Genomic DNA, 25,643 nt, shown 5'->3' on the forward strand with positions numbered 1-25,643 from the left:
ACAGATGGTGGAAGCGGGGGCTGTGTCTGCCTGGGTAAAGGATGCAGAGGACCATCTCTTTCACTCAGTTTGCTGTGTTCTCAGGCTGCTGTCTTCCCCTCTGTAAAATAGGAAATATCCTTTGTAGACGGATAATTTGGGTGTTCTGTTTATTACTTAACCAGATGGACTGCATCTCACTAGTACGGTGAGGGACGCAAGTGGGGATGGAGGTGAATCAATGTGTTTTTCGTGTTCTAAAAAAAAGCCACAGGTTCTGTTCCAGGTAGAATGCTTTCCTAAATGGGTCTGGAACTACCCCATTCCAGAATCAGCAGAGAAACAAAGCATTGTGAACCCCAAGGCAGTGACCCCCATGCTGGAAGATTCAGCACGCACACAGTCACCCCCTGGCTAAGTTACGCCTCTCTGCATAATAAGCCCAGAGTACATTGCAGATATCAGCACTCCCTTTTGCTGCGCAGCAGGATTTCTGTTTTCCCTTTGCTTCATGATGTGCAGAGGCGTACATAGGGGGTGGTGAAACCAGCACCCGTCAGGAGTGCAGGCCCAGGGGGACTCAAAATCGCATGTCAGACTATGGAGTTTATGACGTGTGTGTGTGTGTGTGTGGCAATGTTCTGCTGCTGTCACAGCGAGATCAAATGCATGAGAAGCTTCCCATCCTTCTCACACCATAGCACAAAGGTGTGTGCGGCAAAGTGAGGTTTTTTTTCAGGTGGTGCCGAATACAGCACCCCTCTGATGATGTGGGCAGAGTTGAGGGCAAGACGTACCACCCTTGCTCTGATTTGGCTTGTGATAATGCTACATATAGGGCAGGAATCAGACAGGAAGCCAAGTCAGTGGAAGCGCTTGCGCAATGGGGCATTCCTCCTCTCTGTGCCCTTCCCTCTCAATTTTGCCTCTGGGGAGGGCCAGGAGAATCCTTTAAACAGCACACCGAAGGAAGCGAGAGGATTGTACCATCTGCTTGCCCCGGCAGAATGATCGCCTTAATGTGACATTGAATTCCTCCCATAGCTAATTGGCTTGGCAATGTAATGATGTCACCAAGCCAAATAAGAGCAAGGGCAATGTTTCATGCCGTCACTTTGGCATAACAGAAGGTGGGGAGGGAATTGGCACTGGCTGGCAATGCAGATATTATTGGGAGCATGTATACCACTTTGTCGTTTATAGATATTATAATAGCACATCTAAGTAGAATAAATGTGCTGCCTGTAAATCGAACAACTGCAATCTTGGAACACCCACAATGGGTAGCAGGGCTGGTACATTACATAAGGGAAATTCTAGACCTGCACTAAAAACAAACAGGTATTACACCACTAAGGAAAGCAATGTTGTTGTCTCACATACAATCTTTCTCTGAGGATCAAGCACAGGGCAAACAAGTTTTGCCACCTCAAAGTTAGGAGGGGCTTTTTTCAGGAGTGCTGATTGGTTAGGAACTTGTGATATCACAAAGCAATCTCTCCCACTCCCCAGAGTGATTTTCCAGTTTAAAAACAAGTCATTTGTGGTTTTGAAATAATAATAATTGGCGCTGCAGATTGTTTAAATGTATTGCAGCAATTAAAACAAACAAACAAACAAACAAACAGCACCCCAAAACATTGTGGGGCAGGCAAACTAGTGAAGAAGTAAGGGCACATGGTAGACCTACATTTGAAGGGGAAGTGGAAAGGGAATCGCAGCTTATTGCATAGGATCAAAAAGTAAATGGGCAGACTCCTGTTATACTGCCTGTGAACTAATGCTAAATAGAAATGCCATCAGAGTGAAATTGGGGGCACATCCCTGCCATACATAGAATCGTAGAGTTATAGAGGTGGAAGGGACCCCGAGGGTCATCTAGTTCAACCCCCTGCAATGCAGGAATCTCAACTCAAGCATCCAACCTCTGCTTAAAAACCTCCAAGGAAGGAGAACCCACAATTTCCCGAGGGAACCTGTTCCACTGTCAAGCAGCTCTTACCGCCAGAATGTTCTTCCTGATATTTAGTCGGAATCTCCTTTCTTGTAACTTGAAGCCATTGGCTCAGGTCCTAGCCTTCAGGAGCAGGAGAAAACCAGCTTGCTCCATCTTCCATGTGACACTATTACACCACTCTCAGAGTCATTTGGAATCCTGTAGTTCCTTAAAGGTGCTGATCTCACAGAGCTATAGTTCTGAGCACCTTTAACAAACCACACGATGGTACAAAGTGTTACAATAGTGCTTTAAAGGTATGGTTGGGGGTGAGACCTTGGGAGTAGATTACGAGTTTTTGTTTCAAATAAATAAAGCAACGCTGCTACCCGTTAAGGAACTAGGGATACGCTTGTGGAAATTCATTGTGGAGCATTCAGTAAATCTTTGAAAGGGGCCTTTCAGACCCAGCAAGGACGCCATCAGAATGCACCAGGGCCATTGCAAAGCCTGCAAACCTGTTTGATATGAATGAAGGCATCCCTAGAATCTCCACAGAGACAATTTGAAACTTGGGGCTTTTGGCAGCGCACAGGCATTCTTGCTCTAATTGGGATTTGGAGTCTAAGCAGTAGTAATTATAAGTCCACAAGGATCAAGGAAATGCAAAAACATAAGAGAAATCCCAATGGGGTGCCAGGAAAACGGAATTTTCCAGTTCAGAAACACTCCCCAGCCCTACATTTTGCCTGGATAACTAATACCTGTATAACTAGATAACTAATTGTTGTTGTTGTTATTATTATTATTATTATTATTATTATTATTATTATTATTATTTGTACTCCGCCCATCTGGCTGGATTTCCCCAGCCACTCTGGGCGGCTTCCAACAGAAATCAAATACAAAAATATCACACATTAAAAACTTCCCTAAAAAGGGCTGCCTTCAGGTATTTTCTGAATGTCAGGTAGTTGTTTATTTCCTTGACCTGTGATGGGAGGGCGTTCCACAGGGCGGGTGCCACTACCAAGAAGGCCCTCTGCCTGGTTCCCTGTAGCTTTGCTTCTCGCAGTGAGGGAACCGCCAGAAGGCCCTCGGTGCTGGATCTCAGTGTCCAGGCTGAATGATGGGAGTGGAGACGCTCCTTCAGGTATACAGGACCGAGGCCGTTTAGGGCTTTAAAGGTCAGCACCAACACTTTGAATTGTGCTAATACCTGTTTGGCCTGGCCCTGCCACAGACAACTGTTTCAGATGGTGAGTGGCACTCAGAAGTTTTGGGGAAGGAGATCAGCAACAGAGCCAGTGTGTTGCAGTGGTTAGAGTGTTGGACTAGGACCTAGGAGACCAGGGTTCAAATCCCCACTGTGCCATGAAGCTCATTGGGTGACCTTGGGCCAATCACTCACCCGGTCTCTTAGCTTCGCCTAACCTACCTCAAAGGGTTGTTCTGAGGATAAAATGGGGAGTGCGGGAGAAACCATAAATACCTCCTTGAGCTCCTTGGAGGAAAAGTAGTATATAAATCTAATAAATAATAAAAATCATAGAATGAAGGATATTGTTGTTGTTGTTGTTATTTTTAAAAATTGTATTCAAGCTTTCCATTTAAAGCACACCGTCAAAGGTGGCTGACGCAGATTTAAAATCCAATAAAATACCTACTTTATAAAACGAACGGGCAAATGAAAATATGATTAGCAATAACAGCCACAGCCACTGTGACATCAACTCACATTCAGGGCAGCAAACAACAGTCAGGTTTAGCTTATGTCAAAAAGCCTTCCAGGAGAGGCAGATGGTCGACACTAATTGCCAGATGTCTGGCGGTGATGGGGGCCCATGAATCTCCCCCAGGAAGGTGTTCCATAGCCCAGACGCTGTAACGAAAAAACGACCCAGAAAAGACATGCCTTCAGTAGCCACCCATTGGCCTCAGACATATGTTGCATATCTGACCCTTAGTGACACAGACTGGAGGAACTAAAGAAAACCTCTCCCCGCCACACACACACACAAAAGCAGAAGAACTTGCATTTAGGCAAAAATACTCTGCTCTCAACTACCAGCTTCTAAAATGGTGGAATCTGCTGAATTAAGTCTCCCTTGAGTTTCCCAGTAAAGGAAAAAGAATTAGGATGCACCAAAAAAAAATAATCAAGGTTTTTAATTAAATTTATATACCACCCTTAATCTGAGGATCACAGGGCCGTATAAAGTATAGGGGAAAAATACATAACATCAGCCCTTTTTTGTATTAAAAAAAATGTTTAGGGGTACTCTCATTTTGACCCAAGAAAATCACCATTTTAGGGCAAAAATAAATACAGTAAATGGGCAAAAGTACAAAGGTTCGCACAATGTTTAGGGGTATGCATAACTCTGCATCCCCCCAGAAAAAATCACTGCATAACATAGTAACAAAACAATACCCCCCAGTTTAAATGTCCATAGATTGTTAGCCGAAGGCCTGAGATAAGATATGTCATGAAGTCACCATGTGAATCATTTTGTTTGATTGGTTTTATGCAGGTTCTATGGAGGCAGCTAAGACTTTGGGCTCCCTCGGCCAGTAAAGCGAGATGAGCGCCACAACACCAGAGTCGTCCGTGACTGGACCTAATGGTCAGTGGTCCCTTTACCTTTAAGACTTTGGGGAAGTATGTTGGTAACCTTTTCAAAAACACAGAAAGGAAAGACTGACACCTGCTGGCTGTTGTGTGACTCGAGACAAGATTGTATTCTACCAGCCAGCCAAGGCTGCCCGCCTTGCTAACTTGGGATGATGAAACTTCCATTATGAAAAGCAAAATGATTGGAAGTTGCTTTGCAGAGTCTGCCTGTATTATAACGATTATGATTATGATATATAGACAAGCATTGTTCACATAGAAAGACACTAGTAGGACTGCGATAAATCTCGCAAGGTTTAATAGAAGGAATTTTCTACAGCTGTTTAAAGTTCAAAAAATATTAAGGAAAAAAGAAGAATTGAGACAATATAAATGTGTGGAAATATGATGCAGTTATATAAAAACCAGACGGCGAGTCGCAGTGAAGTCGAGTGGCTCAGTTGAGCTAAAAAGTTGTAAAAGGAAATAGCCTAAGATGTTATATTATTGTTAAAAATGGAAAATCAATAAAATATATATTTTTTAAAATGATTATGATTATCCACCTTTTACCCTGAACTGTTAAAACAGTTCAGAATAACTTAATTTGCAAAAATAAGGTGGGTGCTAAAAAATATACGTCTCAGGTGTATAATGAAATGCAATGATAGACAGACAGACAGACAGATAGACAGATATGCTTATTATGCAGGCTAGTAGTTTTATGCTTCTTGTGGAATTTTTTGCTCTTGATTTTATTGCAATGTCCTTACCCCATGGCTGTGGCACAATGGGATAGTGCATCTGGCTATTAAACAGAAGGTTGGTGGTTCTAACCCACCCAGGGATGGCTGTGGGCAGGATTCCTGCATTGCAGGGGGCTGGACTAGATGTCCTTTGGGGGTACCTTCCAGCTCTATGATTCTATGGTTCTACTTTCCGGTTTGTGAAGTTCACAGAGAATTAATTTTACAAGTCATTTCATGAATTTAAAAAATAGATAGATAAATCCCTATCCAATGGCATGCCTGGCATGACACCACAAGAGACTTTAACTCCGACATTCTGTGATATATAGGGTAATGTATCCAAACAAACTGATGGCATAAAACATTCAAAACTAGGTCCAGGGAGGAATGTCTCAAAACCACTGAAAAGGGGTGGCTATTATGATAATGATATTGAAAGCATTATGTCTCAATTTTCTGTCACAGTTGCAATGCTCAGGATGCCAGGAAACAAATTAAAAAGACCTATCTTTCTGACCAGCCTTTTCGCTAAGATCGTACTCTATTTTGGTTTATTTGAATTTCATCCCATTTCTGTTTTTATGAGCTTTAATACTACTCTTTTACTGCTTTCGTGTTGCATTAGTTTGTTTAATTGCATTGCTTAGTGTATTTTATGTTGCATACTCAGAGATTTAAAAAATAGTAAGCAGCTTATAACTGCTTTAGATTAAATGAAAACACCTGCAAAACCTCAAAAAAAAGAATAAAAAAGAACAGCACCATGAAATCTTCAGAGAGAGGAGTAGCTGGGGGGGAGGGGACCCAAACACAGGGGATCAGTTTCTTAAAACTACCTCATCCAACAAACCAAGAATAAAAGCAACTTGACCTGACAACTGGAAGTTAGGACAGAGGGGGCTACATGGGAAATTCTAAGCTAGGCCATGTACCCTGTACCAGAAATCCCTGTACCAGGCAACCATGCACCTTGAGCACCTGATGAACCCCTGGGGCACCATATTGCAACTTGGACTAATTCCAAGGTGATTTGGAGGTCAGGTGATCCGATGTAGTGAATCACTTTCCTCACCTACTGCTCACTGTTTGCTTTACCTACATGTACTTTGTTGCATGCACAGGTAACATTTACTGGTGTACAGGTTGCCAGGACTCTGCAAATCTTGACACTGAGTTGTGCAAGCCAGACTAACGCGCATCTCAGGAATAGTGTGGATCCCCTGTACCACTGAGTGTAGCACACTCACATCATTTCCTCCTCTCCTATCGTTGAGAGAAGAAAGAAAGTGGAGTATGGTAGGGGAAGGGATAAAACTGCATATAAACAACGGGAGGGAGAGGTGGAAAGTTATGTAAACTGTGGTGCAATGCAATGTGAAAGAAAGAAAGAAATAATGTGTGTGTAACCCATCCAGAAAACAGCCCAGAACAGTCAATGCTGCAAGCATAATTGCTGCTAAGGTAGATTTGATTAGTCTCTCTGCATAGGAGCCCATTGGGGAAGTGAATGTTAACTGTTCAAGCAAGAATGAGATATAGGTATAAAGACAAATAGAAAAAATAAATGATGCAATATACAGTGACCGTCACAGTTGAGACAACAGTTGAGCTCATCTTCTCTGAATGTAACTTTCCCTGCTACTTGCTTTAAACTTCAATCAGTATCAGCATGAGAGAGGAAAGGAAGATCTTTCCCTTTCTCCGGCTCAGCCAGGAACCTTTGCTTTTTTTCCCTACCACCTGCAAAAACACGAACCGCCTAAGCGGTGCCCCAGTAATTTAAGTCATCTGCTCTTTGCAAGCGGAAAAAAACAAACAAACCTGTTAAGCGAATGAAAAGCTTTGCCGTAAAAATCATGTTCGCTGTCTGCAACCTGGAAGTGGGCTGTCCTGCTGCCTGCCTGCCTGCCTCTTTAACGGCCGGTGCCTTTGAGGAGCTGCTCCCTGGTGCGCGTCTGTTTGCTAAAATATTTAAAACCTCTTTTGTGCTGCCAAGTGTGCTCTGCTTGTTCGCAGTTCAAAGACATTTCCCCATAGGACGCAGCATTTCATAAGTCATTATAACTGCTTATTATTTCACAGCCCCACAAAAAAAAATATGCCTGAGATATTTCTCTGACGATATGCTGGTGAAACGTAGGGTTCCAGCTCGGCAGAGCTAACTGTTCTTTACAACGAAAGCAAAACATGGATAAAATTTTGTATGCTATATTCTGCCTCTCCTTCAAGGAGCTGAGCATGTCTTTTTGGTTGAGTACACATGCATACATTGAAAGCACATTGAAAGCAGATCGTCGCCACTAAGGAATCCTGGGGGTTGTAATTCACCCCTCACAGAGCTACAGTTCCCAGCACCCTTAGAAAAGTACAGTTCCCAGGATTCATTTGGGGGAATTGATGTGCTTTCAATGTGCCTTCAGTGCATGGTTATGGGAGGTTTTATGCAGCCAAACATAACTGTGCATTTACAGGTGGGTAGCCGTGTTGGTCTGCCGTAGTCGAAACAAAATAGAAAATTCTTTCCAGTAGCACCTTAGAGACCAACTGAGTTTGTTCTTGAACAAACTCAGTTGGTCTCTAAGGTGCTACTGGAAAGAATTTTCTATTTTATAACTGTGCATAAGGGATTAAGGATGAGTTGATCATATAGCACAGATCCTGATCTGGCTTCACTGGCTGCCAGTTCATTTCTGGGCCCAATTCAAAGTGTTGGTGCTGACTTATAAAGGACCTCAATACCTTAAGGACTGCCTCTCCCCATACGAACCCACCCAGACCTTGTGCCCTTCATCCAAGGCCCTTCTCTGTGTCCCTCCTCCCTGTGTGACTGAGTGGGGAACTGAAGCTGGGTCTTCCCAGCCATGGCTCTCAAATTTTATAGCTTTTAAGAAAAGAAAAGAAAACATCCTGCAAATGCTCACTGTATCTTCAGAAATTATCACCAGCCAATAAATCAAGCTCTCAAAACAGAACGTGACTTCAGTGTTTTCTCGTGCAATCACTACAGTTTTAATGATTTGAGACGGACATCCTCAGTGGTGGTTCTTATCCAACTTTCTACTTTTCATAGAACTTTTCCCACAGCAATTTGCCTGCCGCAAAGCTGCTGTGCCTTGCAGCATATTCTGGGGAATGTGCCAGGGCACACACTCAGGTGTCTTTTAGAGGAGCACAATGGGAGCAGTTTTTCACTAAGTTTACCCCGCAAAATTGACAAAATGTTAGGGTTTAAATATCACCCCCCAACTCAAGAAAATGAGACCAGTGTCTAAACATGTTAACCAATATCATAGAATTAAAGTGATTTTAAATTCAATCCTGATCCAGTGTATTCAATGTTGCACACATGGAAGTCGAGCCTGCCAGTGCATGGAAGTCAAGCCTGCGAGGCATGGTCTATGGAGTTGCTAGGTTCTCCCAAATTCTCTGGAAAGTCTGTTCAAAAGGCACAGGGGACAGAAAAGCACAGGAAGGGGAAAGTCCATCTCACAAGCTTGCCTTCTGCTTGTGCAGTATTGGCTGCAACACACAGTTTCCATACTAAGCTACTTGATTTCATCACACTGTTAAAATATCATTGGTGCTAAATCTTTAAGTCTGTATCAGTTCTGGAACTGGATAAAGTCCAGATTTTCAACCATTCCTTTTTCACATAAATATTTATAGCTGGTGGCCTTATTCATCAGCATTCCATTTTACATTTTCCTTCTCCATAGGTTGCAAAGAGCCATTTTCCATGGTTTGGCTAACAATAAGTAGACTAGGCAAGCGTGTGCATAACCATCACCATGTGATCTCTTCTTACTCTTCTTTTAACTAGTCCCAAAGTGTTGGTTGTGGATTGTGTTGGATTTCATAACCTAATATGCCTTTAGTACCTTGTGAGAGATCCAGCCACTATTTTATAACCAAAGTACATTCCCACCAAATGTGGGCAAAGGTACCTGTTCTTCCACAACATCTTGAATGTAAATCAGAAACATTGGGATACATTTCCCTATGCACAATTCTAACAGGGAGATAATTCCTGTTTGATATAATATCTTATAAGCATTTTCTCTCAAAGACAGGTTGATTCATATTAGCTGTTTATATTATTCACATTAGGTATTCACATTAGCTGTTGCTTGTAGTATTCTATATCCCTCTAACAATAGTTCTTTCTCCCCCCCCCCTCCCAAGATTTACAATCTTTTCAAAAACTTGGTTCGTATTTTATCCTCTCACAACATTTTGGGTATTGCTTTGTATTTGCACATATTGGGGTGGGAAATGGCAGCTGAACATTTGAATTTGTTTGTACAAACTGAGCCCAGAATAAAATTATACCTTGGGACATGATCCATAAATCTAGTGGTGCTACTCCCAAATCCAGCACTGATGTAACATTTAGAGGCCTACAGACATGTTGGTGGGGGGTATCACATAGGTCTTTCCCAGGTATGAAAGACTAATGTGTACTTAAATCCAGGTCTCTTATTTCCATATTCAACACTCTGTCCACTGCACATACACCAATCTTAAAATTATGGTATATTTGTTCAAGTTTGTCTTACCTGAAGGTGGCGCTTATGTGCTGTTAACCAAGCCCTGGCTGTTGCCAATGCCCACGACCTTAAAAAAAACAAACCACCCTCCAGACTGAAAAGCAAGTCATAAAATTTACCACTTGCAACCTGTATAATTCTGGTTGCCTCTTTGAGTAGGCAGATCCTGACCTCAGCTAATAAAGGAAATGAAGTTTGTCATAATGTGCACAGATTCTTGCAAACCAGGGACAGAAAATCTTAATACATCCATGGCAGCTTCGTGACAAATGAAAATACCCCTTTGGGTGCTACCAAAATTGTACTCTTTATGCAACATGCACAGTGGAGTCCTCATGCCGAAAAGGATGAGGACTTTTATAGATTTAGGATGTGATTCTAACCCTAGATCTCCTAGGATGAGTGAGTTAGAATATAGCCGCTCTCCATCTCAGCCAGCAGGTTCATGGCTCAGCAAGGCTGTGCTGATGCAAATCCCCAACCCTGACTCACAGAATCATTCAATTGTAAAGTTGGAAGGGACTCTGAGAGTCATCTAGTCCAGTCCCCTGCAATGCAGAAATCTCAGCTGAAGAATCCACGACAGATGGCCATCTGACTTCTGCTTAAAACCCCCCAAGGAGAGCCCACAATCTCTCGAGGGAGCCCATTTCACTGTCGAACAGCTCTTACTGTCAGAAAGTTCTTCCTGATGTTTAGCCAGAATCTCCTTTCTTGTAACTTGAAGCCACATTTCTCACCCAGAGGTACATGTTGTAAGTTTCTCAGCTCAGCTCAGCCATGCCGGAGCCAACACGGGTGGGATTTATGTGGAATAAGACCTGAACAAATGGGTGTTCCAGCAAAATGGGTGGTATAAGTCAAACCCAATTTTAAAAACATGGTTTCCCTCTGCCAGGCTCAGTCTGACTAAGCCAGCAATAGCCCCACTTATGAATGGAGTTCAGATCTACTTTATGCCTGTTTAACGTAAGCCAACTTAACTTAACTTATGCTGGCATCCCACACTTAGTATTGCTCCCTTAGTGGCAGAACAAAAATTTGGCAAGCCCAGACCTGAGCCTATTTCTTATTTATCTATATTGTACATGCTTGATAATAGGCCATGGAGAATTAGGTTGAATGAATATTTGCTCTGTTAACACACACAAACACAGAGTGAAAAGGTAACTTTGATTAGCCAAGTATGGGGGAAACGGCTTTTGCATGGTCTTCGAAGGAATCCCATTTGCCCCCACAAAACTGATAACAATCCCCTCGCCTTATTCCCTTTCTTGGGTTCACTTCTCTGCGATCTTGGCCAGTGTGTTTTCTGCAAAGCAGTCATGACATGCAGGTGCAGCTAATGCGAAAGAGCTATTGGCATATAAATGGCAGGTTTAGGTAGCTGTTTCGAGATCCAGCTAGAGAATGGGTAGAATTCCAGGCACCTAGACCTGTATGCTGGCAAGTTCAGTTCCGACAGCTGGAGAGGCAGTCCGAATTTGGAATGCAACAAGTGCTTGGTTGGCCCATAGGTGGGTATGGAGCTCAATGGCTTCTCTGAGCAATGTGTTGCTGAGACTGAGTTGGCATGGCAGATTTTGCCATGATACTGCCATGTGTTGTTATGTGGGACTGCCTTTGAAGACTGTCAGAACTCCTCCACAGAACAGGAGAAGTAAGACCTCTGTCTGAGACCCTGGAATAATACAATAAAAGATTAGGTAAGTTTGTAAATAGTTTAGAATTGAATAGATCCATTAAATGTCTTCTACTATCTGTCTTACTCATTTGCCCTAATTCACACTTCTTGAACCAGTATACAGACAGAAACAGAGCTCTCCTTCAAAATTTCCACTTCTCTGGAATTTCTGATGCAGTCCTTCAGTGTGTACACCTTAGTTAAAAGTGGGCATTAAAATGCACATTTTAGTGTAAATAACATGCAGAAATGCATTATATTATCAGAAGGTGGCTTGCAAAAGGCGTATATTAATCAAAACTGCATACGAAAAAGTGGTTACTAAGAGAAATCTGCACTAAAATGCTGAAGAATTGTCATGAGCATTTTCTTACAAATAAAATTTTTTATAGTCACATATTATTGCAGAAATGTGAAGGACTGGATTTAAGACTGAAAAAAACAGAACTCAAGAGACACTGAAATTGACAGGCTTTCCCTTCACTGCCAGTGCCTCTGTTTGGTGCACAGCAAATGGTTATCTGTGGAGTCCTTGCATTCTTTAGCGGCAGGAAATGGGGAGCTGTGAGTTCGTGTGAGTGAGTGACAGGAACGGAACTGAAGTGGGGACGTATGTTGTGAATGGCCTTCATCATTAGTCATAAGAGACAAAGACTGTCTCATTACCTCTCAGCAGAGTTTGCTGCCCAGAGTCCCACAGTGTCCCAGCAAATTAGTCATTCTGCAAGGCACACAGTTTTTGCTCCAGAGGTGCTTATATCCCACAATGCCACTGAAATCTGCAGAAAGATTTTTTTTTTAAAATAATAATATTGATTTTGGTCCTATTTGTTAAAAGTTTTATTCAAGAGTCGGGATGTACAGTATTTAACAACTGTGTTAGCCAAAGGACAGAGCAGAAAGCAGCAATTTGCAATAGATGGTTGGGGCTTGCTGATCAGAAGGTCGGCGGTTCGAATCCCCGCGACGGTCCCAGCTCCTGCCCACCTAGCAGTTCAAAAGCACATCAAAGTGCAAGTAGACAAATAGGAACCGCTCCGGCGGGAAGGTAAACGGTGTTTCCGTGCACTGCTCTGGTTCGCCAGAAGCAGCTTAGTCCTGCTGGCCACATGACCTGGAAGCTGTACGCCGGCTCTCTCGGCCTATAAAGCGAGATGAGCGCCACAACCCCAGAGTCGGACACGACTGGACCTAATGGTCAGGGATCCCTTTAACTTTACCTTTACCATGATTAACTTTGGACTGCACCAGATAACTTTGGGCTATACTTTCCACCAACCCCAGCCAGCATGACCATTTCTCAGAGATGATAGGAGTTGTTATCAAAACATCTGGCGAGCACCAGGTAAGAGAAGGTTTATATAACCCAAGCATAACATCCTCTATCCCCACCGTTATATTGGGTTAAACAGCAGAAATCATGGCCTTCAACTATACCTGGTTTCAGCTGCCATTTCTCCATTAGATTGGATAGCTGGATAGCAGAGATTTAAAGAGATGCTTCGAGGGGGGGGGGGAACTGCTGGTGGAAGACTGAAGCCCACCTACCCCTGCAGAAGACCCCTTGGCAATAGGCTTCCTCCACCCAGCCATTTATATCCATGCAGCCTATATTCCTTAAATTCTGCACATGGACAGGAAATATGTCTTCTGGTCATGTGATACTTGCAAACGATTGCATGTGGAGAGCAGGGGCAGCAGACAAGATCCTGCTCCCATGCACTCAATGTGTTCATATCTGCAGAGATGTTTCATCAGCAAGGCTAGAGGGGGGGGAAATACTGGCCATCAAAATAAATGTAGCACATACTAATGGCACCATTCAGTAATGCCTTAGTCAACTTTTAAAGCACATAAGTTCATCATGGCAATTCCCATAACTATGTTCCCAGAGAGGGTCCAAAAATGGCTGCTTATTTGATCCATTATATACTAGCAACCTCATATCTGGCATTGCTCAGGAAGTCTAAGGAAGAACAGCCAAAAAAATCTGAGCTGATTTCTTTAATTAAAAAGTTCAGTCTGCCATCTTGATTCAAAATGGTACCCAACTATATCCAAACATAGCTGGAAAACTGCTCCTTGATCTCAGGAAGCATCATGCAAAATTTGGTCTCAAATCAGTGCGTTTTGAAAGGTTTATATTATTATTATTATTATTATTATTATTATTATTATTATTATATCTTAAAGTTTTCACTTTTTGAAATATGGCAACCCTAGTTCAACGTGTAAAATACACTGAAGTGCAACTTTTAGCTTTTAATTAGAAATGCAAATAATATTTCAATTCTTGAAATAATATTTCAAGAAGTGTTAGTATTTAAATTGCTAGCATGAAGTAGGAACCCTATCAAAGGAAAGGAAAGACTTATCCAGCCTCTGCTTAATTCTTCTCCTCTTTCTCCAATTTCTTCTTTGCTGTTCTGTCACAGACAAACTTGAAAGCTTCATTATCATCTCATTCCCTTGTCAGAGGAGGGAGGATACATCAATTACCCTGGTGCTGCAGCAGATGACATAATCACTGAGGGCTCTCCCCCCAAAAAAGAAACATGTCCGAAAGCTGCACTCCTCCGAATTCTCCCTTCACTACATTAAGAATTATCAAACCATTGTTTTTTATTGTTATTATGGAAAGAGATGGAGAATAGTTGAAATAATAAAACTGAATTTCTGATGCAGGCTTTGCCCTGACTGTTTGCTGCATTTGTGCAGAATCTGGCACAGAACTTGCAATAAGAGAATCTCAGGTGTCATAAAAAGGGGAGGAGAGATGTTATCCCCCCATGCTTGCAGAAAAAAGCTCGGAGACTGTTACATATTATTTGCTTATCCAATAACTAAGAATAAGCTTCAATTTGCTAAGCACTTTCATATGTCTTTAAAAAAAAATCTTCAGGCACTTTACATATATTAATAACCTAAACACATGTAATCCCCCTTTAATCCTTTCAATTAATCATTTAAGTACTCTGTGTGATTTCGGTAATTATCCAACAGCATTAGGAAATGTAAATGGAAGGGGTGGTGTAGAAAATAGAACAGTAACCCTTCAGCAACAGGGTAGCACCAGATCTAATTCCTGCTCCTAAGATGTCGGGGAGGGGGCGTTGTGCCCCAGCGATTTCTTGACATTTCATATGTCTAGAGTTCCTTCATTTCATTGTTTATTTGTTGGTCTCTTCTCTTAAGGACAGAGCTGACCATGGTTATTTCAGAGAGCTGAAAATGGTACAAAAGAAGCATTTGAGAACCAGGCAGAGGGCCTTCTCGGTAGTGGCACCCGCCCTGTGGAACGCCCTCCCACCAGATGTCAAGGAAATAAACAACTATCTGACTTTTAGAAGACATCTGAAGGCAGCCCTGTTTAGGGAAGTTTTTAATGTTTGATGTTTTATTGTGTTTTTAACACCCTGTTGGAAGCCGTCCAGAGTGGCTGGGGGGGGGCTGGCCAGAAGGGCAGGGCATGGCTACCCACCTGTAATAAGTTGTTGTTGTTGGGCTGCAGTCTGAGGTGGACCAGGAACCAAAGGCCAGAAGCCAGGCCTTGAGAACTAAGTTGGAACCCAAGGACGGACCAGAATGCTGGGTCAAAGAGGAAGCCCAAAGTCAGGGCTGAAGGAAAAGGCAGAAGTTAGGACCGAGGAGGAAGCCAGGAGGCAGGATTGTAGAATAACCAAGAATATGGGAGCACACCAGAACTCAGGTAGACCATGTTGCTCCAGTAAGGCTCAAACGGAATGGTAAGGAGGATCACCAGAAGGATCCAGTGGCTATTCTGGAGGCCGGCAGGGACCACCCACAGCCTGGAAGTAGTCAACCAAGAAGCTGCCACCTGCAATTTGGTGGTTCACACAGTTTGGAGAGCAGCCTACAGATCCAGCAGCTCCTGAAATCATTGTTGCATGTTGGGTATACAACTCACCCTGCTAATGTCAGATGGATAAACAGGTTTGTCAGGGTTTTCTGCTGCTTCAGAAACCTACAAAACCTATTTGACAGAGACAATAGTGGGATTGTAGATATGAATGCATTCACCATTGGTAGCAGTGCTTCAATTAGGATACCTTCTTTTTTTAAAAATAATAATTTTTATTTGATTTTACAAAAGTAAAGTTGTAACAATACCAAATACATAATCATATTTAGAGATTCCTCTGAATCGCCAGACTTCTCACCACCGCCCTCCATGGGTCCTAGTGTCAGTATTTTCAACTGCATATTATTTCATAACCCATATAATATATCTCTCCATGTTGTCCATAGTGTTTGTTACATTACAAGTGTTGTCAAAATCCTACTAATGTTTTCATCTGCTTACAATGGGCTCCTAAACAAATAATAAAAATTTCCCAGTCTCTCTTGAAGTTTTTGTCTTCCTGGTTTCTGAGCTTTCTGGTCAGCTTTGCCATTCCGACATAGTCCATCAGCTTGGTTTGCCATGGTAGGGACTTGCACCTTCTTTCCATCTCTGGACCTATGCAGCTGTTGTCACATACATAAAAAGTCTATTCTGCTCCTTTTCTTAAGATTTAGTGTCAGGAATATAATGTATTCCTGGACACCGCAGAGTTAGACGCAGACTTTTCTGGAAGCTTCTGGCTGTTGTGAAATTGACTAGACAGCTCAACGCAGGAACTCAGCAACTCACTGGATAACTATATACAGTATTTATTGATTGAAGCAACTAGTATCCATAAGTTACTATTTACAGACTTTACAAAATAAAAGAAACAAAACATAAAATCTTTCCCTCTCTGTCTCTCTCTCTCTGCACTGACCACTTTCCACATCAACACCTGCACCACACACTAACCACAACAAGCTCTCACAGAGCTGAGTCTTTAGGCACTTCATTGACCAATCACAGGTCGTTGCTAAGGGTCTGAGAGAGAGCAGATCTGGGCTTTCTGCCAACTAGTTAATTGCTTGGAGATAACAGCTGCATTTCTGCACGTAGGCAACTCTGAAATCTCTAACACCTTTGGTATGTTGGTATCAGTTACGATACCTTCAACTCTCTTGGGGAATGTAAGAAGAGTCCTGCTGGATCAGGCCAATGGCCCATCGTGGTCTCACAGTGGCCAGCCAGGTGCCTACCAGAAGCCTGAAAGCAAGACCTGAGCACAAGAGCATTCTCCTCACTTGCGATTCCCAGCAACTGGCATTCAGGGTCACACTTTACAACTATAGTCTCTTTCCACCTTCAGATACCTTGCCATCAATCCTGACCAGAGAGTGATTCACTGAAACATGTCTTCAGAACTCTGCTTCCAGTTGCCGAATGACATTTTGAGCTTCCCACAGCCTCAGTGTCTTGTTGCTTCCTTATTTTGGCAGGGGATTTAGGTTGAGTACTTTATTCTATCCTTTAGATTCCAGAGAAAATGACAAGTACATTGAACACTTTTCTTTCTTTCTTTCTTTCTTTCTTTCTTTCTTTCTTTCTTTCTTTCTTTCTTCTTGTTGTTGCTTAATGCCCATTTTTCTCTCTAAGCCAGCAAAGAAAATACTGTAGTAAAAACAGCAAAAAAATCTCAAGACAATATATGCCACTGATCAGGCCTCTTCCCTCCAAATGAGATCTTGTTCTCAGATGTAAGAACAAGCTGCAGCCATTTTCCACTCAGCAATAATTGAAGGGAATGGCTCATTTGAAGTTTAATCCATGAGAATCACCGTCCCGGCATGCTGGCATTGTTTTTTGTCCTCACAGTGACCTCTCAGGGCTCCAATCCCACGTCTCGGTATCAATGCAAACTGTCCCGTGGGATTGGGCACTCCCTAATCTACCTTCAGGAATCCAGCAAGATTAAATAAAAGATGCAAGATTTATTTACAGGCCGAGTGGGATGCTGCCGTCTTACATTTCTCTGTTGCGTGGTTCAAAAGGTCTTGCCAAAACTCCCGCCAGTAGGGGAGAAGTTAGAATGATGTTATTTAAGTCATCCATCTAGGAAAAGATGGCAAAGATCAGGGAGGATAGGAGTGGGTGAGACAGAGATAAATCTTCCAAGAAAGAATCTGTTCTTCAGAAACTTTATGACAATTACCTTTAAATAAATAGCCATTTCTAAAGCAGAGCCACTTCCAAAGTCACCTCTGCCCTGCTATTTTGAAGCCTAGTAACCAAAGCTGGATTAAGACATGCTCAAACCCTGGCTGGATCCAGACACATCAAAGAAGCGTTTCAGTTAAACGCGTTGTAAATTTAAACAGGGAAAACAGGTAGAGAAAAACGGGACTCCACAGCTCCATCTGGTGGCACAATGTTACATCGCATATACAACACATATTAATCGCTTTTTTTTTACTGATCTAGCTGAGTCCCCTAAGGCAGTGTTTTTCAACCACTGTTCCGCGGCACACTAGTGTGCCGCGAGATGTTGCCTGGTGTGCCGTGAGAAAAATGGAAAAATTACTTTATATATAGTCAATATAGGCACAGAGTTAATTTTTTTAACATTTTCTAATGGTGGTGTGCCTCGTGATTTTTTTCATGAAACAAGTGTGCCTTTGCCCAAAAAAGGTTGAAAAACACTGCCCTAAGGCATGTCAAGTTTTAAGAGGTCCCACAGAATTAACGCCCACCCCCCAAAAATATCTTATTTTAACAGGAATGGCAATGAAAAGGATAGTGTCAGTTTCCCATGTACCAAGTATGTAAAACTTGTAATTCAGGTTTTTTAAATTGTATTTAGAGGCCCCTCATAATCTAAATCCCTAAACTAGTGCTTCTCAAACTTTTTCCTCCAGGCCACACTTTCAGAATAAAACTTTGCTCGCGCCACACCAAAATTTTAATTGAGAAGAATTATATTGGAAAACAGAAAAAAACAACTCCTAGCAGTGCTTGTTTTATAACATAGAACACTTTATAATATTATCATGAGACATGATAATATAAAGCAATGCAGCTATAGAAGAACATGAATCATTTCCAAAATATAGTTATATACGAGTCTCTTACGTTTGTACACCTTAAGTATGTATGCAAACTCATTAAGAGGTCTGGGCTTGCTTTTGCTGAGAACCTCATTTATATTAGGTCTAATTTGAGACAAACAAATTTTCATCTCGTCATCAACACAAAGAAGACTTTCGCTTTTCGGATCTTTCATGTTTGTCACAGTTGAAAATCCCTTTTCACAACAATATATAATATAGAACTGTAGAAGAATAGCCAATGCTCGTGAAGAGCAGTGTGGATACTGTTTCTGGTTGTGTGTGTGTAGCTACTATACTGAAATGTTTAGATGTTTCTTTGATTGTCCTTGAATCTTCCCGCCAGGCTTCTTCCCATGCTCTCCTGCCACACCAGTGGGGTGACGTCACACCCTTTGAGAACCACTGCCCTAAACTGTAGCTTATTTAACTTCTGCATAATCTGGCACTGCTTGTAAATGTATTTTGTGCACATTATGCTCATGTTGTGATGATTGCAGGGAGCACTTTCTCATGAAGACAGAATGAGGCTGTATATAAGAAAACTTCTCACTGTTCGGTTCTTGTAGGACTTTGAGTGAGCCCGGGGGGCGGGGGGAGGACTCACCTTTCCCAAGAATTTCCAGCATTGGACCATTTGGGGATAAGGATGCAGTGAAGAGGTTCAAGAGGTATGGGGTCTACAGCACGATTCATCAACAGATGGGTTGGGAACCTCTACCGGGTTGCGGCCTGATCTAAGGCGGGTCACAACAGCATAATTAAAGCCTGGAGGCTGTTGGTCTACAGGACCTAGGACAGCTCTTGGAGATGACAAAACTACTTCAAAGCTCAACTGATGGAAGGCACTCTATGACACCAAGGCCACCAGTGCCCCAAATGACATACAATGGATCTCGGAGTACCTCCAAGCTACATACCTGCTCCTTCAGAGGGAGTGTAACTCATCAAGAGCCGAACACTTCCTATCCATCCAGTCTAGGGAACTGCCCACTAACAGTGACCTCAGTCTTATCTAAATAAAGTGGTAGAATAATGTAACATAAAACATATGAGAATGGTACAAGATTACACACACACACACACACACACATAAACATAATTTTGCATCGTCTTGGAAGATGACTGTATGAAATACTTATTAGTGGATGCCAACCCCATGGTTACCTGCGGTGTGGCCATCTATATTTTGCAGGCCCTGAAACTCAGGGCCACCTCGATAGGTTAACTTTTTTTCTTTTAAAGCCCTGGACTTTTGTAAACATTCTGAAATACCCATAGCCACATGATTTATTACTGCTTTTACCATATCTTGTTTTATCTACCATGATTTTATACCTGTTGTTTAGCAAATGTATCTAACATATCTTGTTTGTTAGCATACATCAAAACTTAAATGAGCAGAAAGCTGGTCAGTATGTTACATAAAAATGTCTGATAGTAAAGGCAGGGGGTATGAAACACTCAAATTGGTGTTCTCCAGTGTTCAGAGACAGGCAAATGTTCTGTCGCACTGCTGAAACGAAGCACTCGCTGGAAGATTCCCACGTTGCTTTGGTTAAGCTTTTCCGTTTCCTTTTTCTGCTGGAGAGGATCATCGGATCTGAATCCATCATTACTATTTGCAGAAGTCAACAGCTCAGTTCCCATGGTACGCTGTCCCCTCTTAAAAGATGCTGCACACATGGAGTACCACATGTCCCAGCCGTTACTATGGCGATGGGAGCACAGGTCTCTTGCCAAACTCTAGAGAGGGGACCGAAAGAGAAAGGGATATGAAGCATGAGGAGGAAATTGAGCAGAACATGGAAGGGTGTCATTGTTTTTGCTCAATTGTTTATAATAGCAGCCTTTATATTGGCAGGGGCAGCTCAAGAGAATGAGCTGCTCTCTGGAAGGCCACCAGTTCAGTTTCACTCAGTGGCCAAGAGCAGTCTACTATCTTTCAGCCTCAGTCTGTCCCTTCCACTTCTGCAGCATGGTGTTAATAATAATGCTGGAAACCCATTACAAGGCTTGCTATGAGAGTTTTATGCTGTGAATTGCCTTGAGTTCTGAATGTGTACTATATGAACTGGGTGTTATTAAGTCCGTTACTGTCAGGGACTGGGCAGAGGAGAGGGAGGAATTGGGAATACCACCTCCTCAGCCTGAACCTGCCAGCGAAGAGGAAGACAATATAGATTTACAACAGTGGTTTGCGGAAGGTCACAGCTCAGAGGCTGCAGAGGGGAGAAGCTGGGAAATATTGGGAGAGGAGCAGGAAGAAGAAGAAGCACCAGGGGAGACGCAGCTGACAGACTCAGTGTTTTCAGAAAGCATGGCAGACTCCCCCTCTCCCAGAACACAGAAGGCATTGAAAGTAGAACAGAAAGCTCAGAGGCAGAAAACACAGATCAGCCAACGTAGAGATGGCGTATTATAGGAGAGAGGAAGGGAGTGGGGCTTTACTCGAAGCGACGCCTGGAGAGGCCACATTTCTAAGTCTCTCTCTCTCTGTGAACATTGAATAAAGGACATGGGTAAGAGCTTCTTGTATATCTCTACTGGCAGCCTGCTGCAAGGGGGAGGGATCAGATTCCCTGAAGCCTGGAGAAAGGGCCATAGCTCAGTGGTTGGGCATCTGCTTTGGGCACAAATGATTCCAGGTCCAAACCCCAGCATCTCCAGGTAAGGCTGGGAGAGAACCCTATTTGAAATCCTGGAGAGCCACTGCCAGTCAGTGTAGACAGTGTTGAGCTAGATGGAACAATGATCTAACTCCATTGAAGGCAGCTCCCTGTGTTTCTATATTTCTATGCACCCTGAGGTCTTGTGGATAGGGAACCGCAGAAGACCAAATAAAATATATAAAGACTAGAACATTACATTTTGAAATAATAATAATAATAATAATAATAATAATAATAATAATAATTCATTATTTATGCCCTGCCCATCTGGCTGGGTTTTCCCAGACACTTTCGGCGGCTTCCAACAAAACATTAAAAATACATTTATGATGGCCTGGGATTCAGACTCAGATGCTGAACCTGAGCTATCCCAGCCTTCACAGGATTCCCCACCTCCAGAACCAGCAGAGCCAGGACTACGGCTTGAGTCTGAAGGGTCCTCACCTGTGCTGGATCCGTAGGTGCAGACATCAGCTGAGTCTGCTCTGGCTCCTGATGTGATGGAGGACCCATTGCCTGCAGGTGCTCCACTCTCAGCCCCGTCAGGGGAAGCTGAGGCTGCCCCTGTCTGGTAACCCACCAGCCTATCCTGAGCTCCGGAGGCTCAGGGCAGAGAGGCGAAGGGAACTGAGTTCCTGCAGGAGGAGTGCTCGCCTCAAAATATTACACAATATTACACCTCAGAGAGGGAAAACGAAAAAGAAAAGGAAAAGAAAAACTCAAAATTACCAAAAAGAACAAATTTTATCCAATGTCATAAAAACACCAAACAGTTAGACTTCCTGTCAATTCCAATTGTATATTCCCATCTGTGGCGATCACACAGGGTCCCCGGTCGTTTGACGGACTATTGATCCCTGTGCCACCACGCGCTTCGCTGCCACCAACCAGGATCCCCTCCCTGGTAATAACTTTCACAGTCAGGGTGCAATTTTAAACAAAATAATAAGTGTTTATTTAAAAACTTCAACAACTTAAGATAATGGTTACAACCCTGCCTACGCTCACCACTCTACCTCACCACCAACCCTCACAATCAACAACCACCCACCAACCAACTCCCTCGATCAACTGCTCTTCAACAACTCCCTCAACTCCCCGCTCTCTAACTCTAACTGACTCCCTCAGCTGCCCCTAGCTCCTCCCCCCTCTGTTTATTGGTTAGCCTAGGGCCAGCCACTTAACCCCTTACTTACTCCTTTTCCTATATGTATACCCTAGGAAGGGCAAACGCCACATACCTCCCCCCTTAAATAAGTTTGATTCAGGAGGGATAACTGCACAGAGTTATACTCCTGATCAAACTGCGTGACACCTTAATTCAAACAAACATTTTCTATGTTTACTAACCTTAACTCCTCATCTTATACTGGCTTAATAATTGTTTTTTTTCACATTATATACAATAGATCATGCAATATTAAACCTTTAGTTAACTGCAAGAAAATTTGTAACTGTCCATTTTAATCTTTGCCTTCGGGTCTTCGTGATAAGGCATCTGCAACGATGTCCAGGATCCTTTCACGCTCCTTATTGTCCTTAACCGCCACAAGAAGTGTCTTTCTCTGGGCACCAGTCTTTTCTCTGCCACACGTGATTGGATGCAAGTTGGATGCAGGTTGACACAGTCCAACTCCGATCCCTGCAGTCGATGCGTCTGTAACTATTGTGGATTCCCAGCTGTGTAGAGTCTTTGTTTCTCAGGGTCAAAAGCTCTCTTGGGTCACCCTCTCTCTCCTTCAGGATCTCTGTTAAGTGTTGAAGCCTGAGGTCTTGTACAAACGTCTCCATGTCACCAAAAGCTGCATAAGAACTGGTTGTCTGGCTTTTGAATTCATTGGGAACTGCTTTCAGAAGTTTGTGGATAGCTTCTTTTTTAGTCAGCTTGCTGAAGCTTTTTGGACAATCAGGTTTACTTAATGAAAGTAGACTAAAAAGCTCTGATTGCCTATTGCTGTTAGCAATCTCCCTGGCTGTCAGTCCATCTTTGATCTGTGTTGAATTATCAGTTCCCACTTCAAGCAATTTGAAGACGACTTTTTTATGTCTTTGATGTGGTGGCCACGTTAATGCTGTGTAACCACGTTCATCTTGGGCATTTATTTGTGTTGCATGAGCAGCAGGGTACCCAACTTCCCACCACACAATCTCTAGTGTAGGAAACACTTTCATAGAAAGTTGATGGGACACCCTGGCAACTATAACATTCAGTATGTTTTTCTTTCTATATTTCCAACTGATGAATGGTTTATCATAACTTTGAATAGTTGTTCTAACTGATCTCCCAGATAGGTCTCTTTTTAAAACAACTCTGACTCCTCTTGAATGGGCGTAACCCATAAGCTCAGGGTCATATTTTCCAAAAATCGCCACTGTGGTAATATGTGACCAGTCATAAGCTTTCCAGGCCTGCCCCCCAATGTCAAATATAAAGACCTTGCATTCTAAATGTGGGGCTTTCTGTCCCTCATCCCACAGGATCCCGGAAATAAAACTGTTTACTATATCCATGTTTACTTTATATGGGCGCTGACATCCTGCCATGTCACTGCATGGAGCCCCTTGGAAAGGAACTTTTGCAATTGAACAAACATGGGCCTTAATTGAACCTAGACAGGTATAATCATAGCCGTACCATGGAACACCCATCACAATCTTCTTTGGATTAATGCCCATGTGAATGTATTTTACATATTCCATTATGATGTGGTTATATGGAGCATTGGCTCTGGCTTTGCATTGCGACCACACATGACTCTGTTCATCGTACGTCATAACAAATATGAAATCACAAGACTCTGCAATCCCGGTGTCAATGTGTTGGACTACCCCTTTTGCTAGTCTTGGAGTATTACTGAAAATCGTTTTAAATTTTTGTAGGATGTTTCTTATTTCTTCCTGCTGTGAATGGGTTAAGGTAGGGGCTAGCTTAACTTCTTGTATATTACATTCTTGCTCCCCTCTCCCTTCCCAGCATGGTATTTCTGCTTCTTCTGGGTCCTCTCGGATAGCACAGAGAGCCCAGCTTTCATTTCTCTGGTAAGGCTTAATCATGTTTATGTGAACTACCTTGCGCCCCTCATCCCCCTGCTGGATAAGGTAGTTTACATTATTTATTTTGGACACAATTTGGGATGGTCCCTCCCAGGCTAGTTGCATTTCATTCCCCTTTTTGGTTGCTCTAGGCAAGGGTTGTGCCACGTCGTGTCCTAAACTCTGGGCTGGTGTGGAGATTACAGGTAAAGGACACAGTTTTGCCTTGGTTTTGTCCTGACCTGATCCCTGCCTTTGGCAAATGTCACAGGCTTGGCAATACATTCTAATTTGCTTCCCCATGCCTGGCCAATAGAAATTTTGTGCCACTCTTCGTTTGGTCCGAGTTATCCCCATATGTGCCCCAAAAATACTATTATGGGCTTGCTTTATGATTTTTTCTCTATACATGTGAGGAACCACTAGTTGTCTGCGGTTTCCTCCTCCCCCTTTATAAGGTGTGCTAAGGGCTTCACGATATAACAGCCCCTCCTCTAGGCAGAACCTCTCTGGGCAATCAGGGGTTAATGGAACAGTAGATTTTGCTGCCTCAAAACAGCTGTTTAGTCCTATGTCATTCTTTTGTTCCTGAGAGAAATTAGTCTTTTGAGTAGTTTTAAAAGGTATTAGGAAGCCTGGCTCACTCAAAGTTTCAACTTGAGGACTCTGAGTCCTGCCCTCATTGGCAACTGTTTCGCTTCCCTCAGTATCAGTTGACAGTTGGCCCCCCTTGGAGCAGGTAATAACAAACGCACTCTGTACATGCTCCAGGAGATCCCAACCGATAAGCACCGCAGTGGGGATTTCCTCTGAAATGGCCACTTGCCACTTTCCACTCCAGTCATGTAACTTAATGTTTACCTCAGCCATTTGGAGTCTAACTGGCTCCTTGGCGATTCCTTTTAATTCTATAGTTTTTCCTGGAATTATTCTCTCGGGATTGATTATCTCAGGATGAACAATCGTGATTTGGGATCCGGTATCTTTTAACCCTAGATATTTTTTGTTTTCAATCCAAATATTTTCTCCTGACTTTCTCAAGAGCAAATCATTCTGTTTAATCAAGTAACAGTGTATTACTGAGGCCTCAGGAATCTCCTCTGTCTCAGGCCTAGCTAAAGCTCCGGTTTCCGTGGCAACCTGCTTAGCCTCACCCTGCCCTACTGAGTGGATACAATAAGAGTGTTTTTGAGTGTTTGTGCTCCCAGATTTAACTTGTTCACCAGTCTTACATTCAAAGCTTCTGTGGCCCAGTTTATTGCACGACCAGCACCTCATATCTCTTCCCCCAGTATAATTAGATTTATTTTCTTTTACCTCAGAGGTATGGGTGTTAGTTTGGCCCACGTCACTTGGGCTTTTTGACTGTGGTATGTTTCCCTTTTTCATTGCCGGAGAAGAGCTTCCTTTAGCATATTGAAATTGGTTTCTGGGGTTCCCCCACAATTTCCCGCCAAATTTTGGACTATCAAATTCATGGT

The sequence above is a fragment of the Lacerta agilis genome, chromosome 11 (genome assembly GCF_009819535.1).
Source record: "Lacerta agilis isolate rLacAgi1 chromosome 11, rLacAgi1.pri, whole genome shotgun sequence".
NCBI classification, from domain to species: domain Eukaryota; kingdom Metazoa; phylum Chordata; class Lepidosauria; order Squamata; family Lacertidae; genus Lacerta; species Lacerta agilis.